Source organism: Mustela nivalis (genome assembly GCF_964662115.1).
Source record: "Mustela nivalis genome assembly, chromosome: 9".
NCBI lineage: Eukaryota > Metazoa > Chordata > Mammalia > Carnivora > Mustelidae > Mustela > Mustela nivalis.
The window spans coordinates 43,806,828-43,810,058 of record NC_139028.1 but is presented as its reverse complement, the minus strand read 5'-3'; positions in this window follow the sequence as shown (position 1 = coordinate 43,810,058).

The window sequence follows — 3,231 nt, the reverse complement described above, 5'->3', positions numbered from 1 at the left end:
AGCTCACCATGCTGTATAATTTAGTAAAAATTTAAAACATAAATCAGGGAACTTCTTTAAATAATGTTAAATAACTTCTTTAAATAATAATAATGTTACAGAAAATGTGTAGATTTCATCCTTCATGCAAAGGTATATTTTCATACAAATGTCCACTGATCTGAAATGTTATCTTCATCCTATACTAAACTCCTTCATAAATGTACGATTACTTCTCAACCTCATACTATATCTTTGAGCTATCAATCTACGTCAGTAACATGATTTAAATTAGTTACTGCTTTAATTACTTCTAGTTGTCCAGCAGATATCCACTTGTAAGTTGGATGGGATTGTGGGGAAAAAAATAGTAATAATACAGATCTATAAGAAAGCTTGAAATTTCATTTCTTCCATGTAAAGTTTCTTGACAAACAGAAAAACAAGTGGTCAGATTAGATTTGTAACAGTTCCTGAGCATTTGTAATAACCTGTAGCTTGTTTGCAAGATATATAAAAAGTATGATATCTGTGTTGATAATTTTATACATATAGTATCCTCAAAAATGGTAATTATTATTTCTATTAATATCTGCACTTCACAAACGAAGAAACTAAAACCTGGAGAACTTAACTTGCTTACTCAAGATTTACCAACCAGCAAGTGGCAAGACTTGAACTCAGGCCTCAGAGTCTCACTGCTATACTAGATGTGCCACTTTTCATTTACACAATGGATGTTCTTTGTTCATTTATTATAATGTCCTTTATTAGCTAGCTTCAAATGAATTAGGAAACAAGTCCATTGTTGTCTACTTGTGAAGGCAGAACTGTTTCAGTTTGACTACATGTTCAGAGCATGACAGTTCAATTACTGGGATACTCTTCATGAGATGGACAGTTTCCTGAAGGTTGGTCTCTGCTTCTCACACAAAATGTCACAATGTAAGTTTTAGATTACCAACCTTTACCTATTCCTTACTACACCTGCAAGATATGCTCCCACAGATGCCACAGCTTAGATAATGAGGTTTCTAAAATAAATGCACATGTGAATATTTTTTGCAATCATTAGAGGACAAAGACAAAAGGAAAATGCAGAAGTGAAAATGTTTATATTAATGAGGCAGTCTTATGAAATAAAATTAGTTCTTTTAAAACATTTGGTAGTATCATTTTCTTTACACTTTTTTTGTTTTAGTTTGGTTTTTTATCCTCACAGTTTTAAAAGTATTTTTTTAATCTATTTAATTTATTAGCTGTGACCAAGAAGGCATCCAAGAATAAAGGATATTTAAACATTCTTCTCCAAATATGTTGATTTTTCCAGAGTTTTGCTTCTTTTGTCTTCCTTCTAGCTAAGTCCTAAGAATGCATTAAATGGCCAAGAGGAGAAGCTGGGGAGCAAAGCGCCTGGGTAGTGATAAAGAAACAGCTGGGAGGGTGGGGGAGTGAGATATTATTAAAGCAACTAAAGAAAGGAATCAGAGACAGAGAGAAACAAACACATCTTTTCTGCTTTCAACCGTGCCAAGAGAAAAGGCCATTAAGAAAAAGAGGGAAAACTACTGGAAGTAAATATACAGACCCAGGAAGGGTAGGAAAGGAGGATGGAAAGATTAGCAAAAGATAAAGAATAAGAGAAATGAAAGGACTGATAAACGGGAAATTGGTCTGAAGAGGACAGTGCAGAAAAGATTTCTGCTGAGGTGAAGGAATATGCTGGTCAGACATAAATGTAATTGTTCTGTGCTTCCATGCAGATGGCTGCTGCAAATGGGAAGCCTGCCTTATTTCTAAATACCCAAGATAAAGAGGTCACACCCCATGTGAAAATGAAAATTAAACCCGTTTCATTTCCAAGCTCCTATTTCTTTTCCCTCCCTCCTTTCCCAACATCCTTATAAATTTCAAACATAAAGCCATTCTGATGCTGATTTAATTTAGTTTCAAAGGCTCAAAGGGTGAGAAAATTTAGCTCAGCCACCAAAGTCCAGGTCCTAGAAGGCCAAGGTCTCAGACTGGCCAATGATTCATTGACCAAACCCAAAGCAAAAAGAATCACCCCCAAATTGGAAATAAAGCCAGAAGACCACTGCCAGATTGTTGTTGATTACAGTAGAACATTTTCTACCTAGCCTGCCCTGACTCTCCCGATTCTCTCAGGCTGCTGTTTAGTTCGACTTAATACTTTCATCAACTAGGGCTCAGACTCTGGGTCAACTGCAGTGCTGACTCATACCTCTGTAAGTTAGCACTTGATAAGTTATGAGGTATTTATGCCTAATGGAGATAAAAACAGAAAATGCCCAGTAAAAAATGGTAATCTCAGAACTGAACATTTTATTGGCTCCAAGGTTTTTAACAGTTCTGCATGTGACCTAACAATCTCACTTCATCCTTCTGTCTTTCACCAACTATATAAACTTCTTTCCATCTGAGTCCCCTTTACCATCCTGCCACATCTCTCACTGGGGAATTAAACAAATCTTTGACATGTCCTCAATACATATTTGTATATGTTTTTAAATGTTTAGGATACATATTTGGACAATATTAACAAAAACAATAACAATACATATTCAGCTGTTTCTTACTGTGTGTCAGTATGAAGTACATTGTGAAGGATTTAATCCTCACAACAACCCTGTGAGTTTGGATAAATGGAGGCCCAGAAAAGGTAAGTAATTTTGGAAGGTCGTCCATGACCAGAGAACGGATTAGAACTCTGGACTGGTTCAGTAAAAATCCTGCATTCTTGCTATTGCATTGAATTTTCCTGTGGAAGTAAAGTAGCAATGCCTGTTGTGGGCAGGGTTCTAGCAAGGACAGGGCACCCTGGAGAGACACAGAGGCTGTAGGATGGGTGCTAAGAATGGGAGACAGTGGGCCAAGCAATTAAAATGTTAGAGATGAGTATGTTGATCTTGGAATAAAGGGGAGAAGAGTGTCATTAACTCCATTTAGCAGGTGAGGAGACTTAAATTCAGAAAGAACAGGTTACCTTTCCCAAGGTACCCCACTGATAAGAAGCCAAGCAAGGATGTAAAAGCCCGACACCAGACCCCAAGTCCAGGACACTTTGTGAGGCTCCCCACTCCTTCGGAACAGATGGTCAGCAAATTCAGTCTCATTTGCTCCACTTCTTAGTTCCAAACTAAGGTTACAACTGCCATTATTTTCCCTTTGTCCTGCATCTATTTGGCTTTGAGATTTTTATCTTCCTGCTTTTGTCTTCGACATAATGATCAG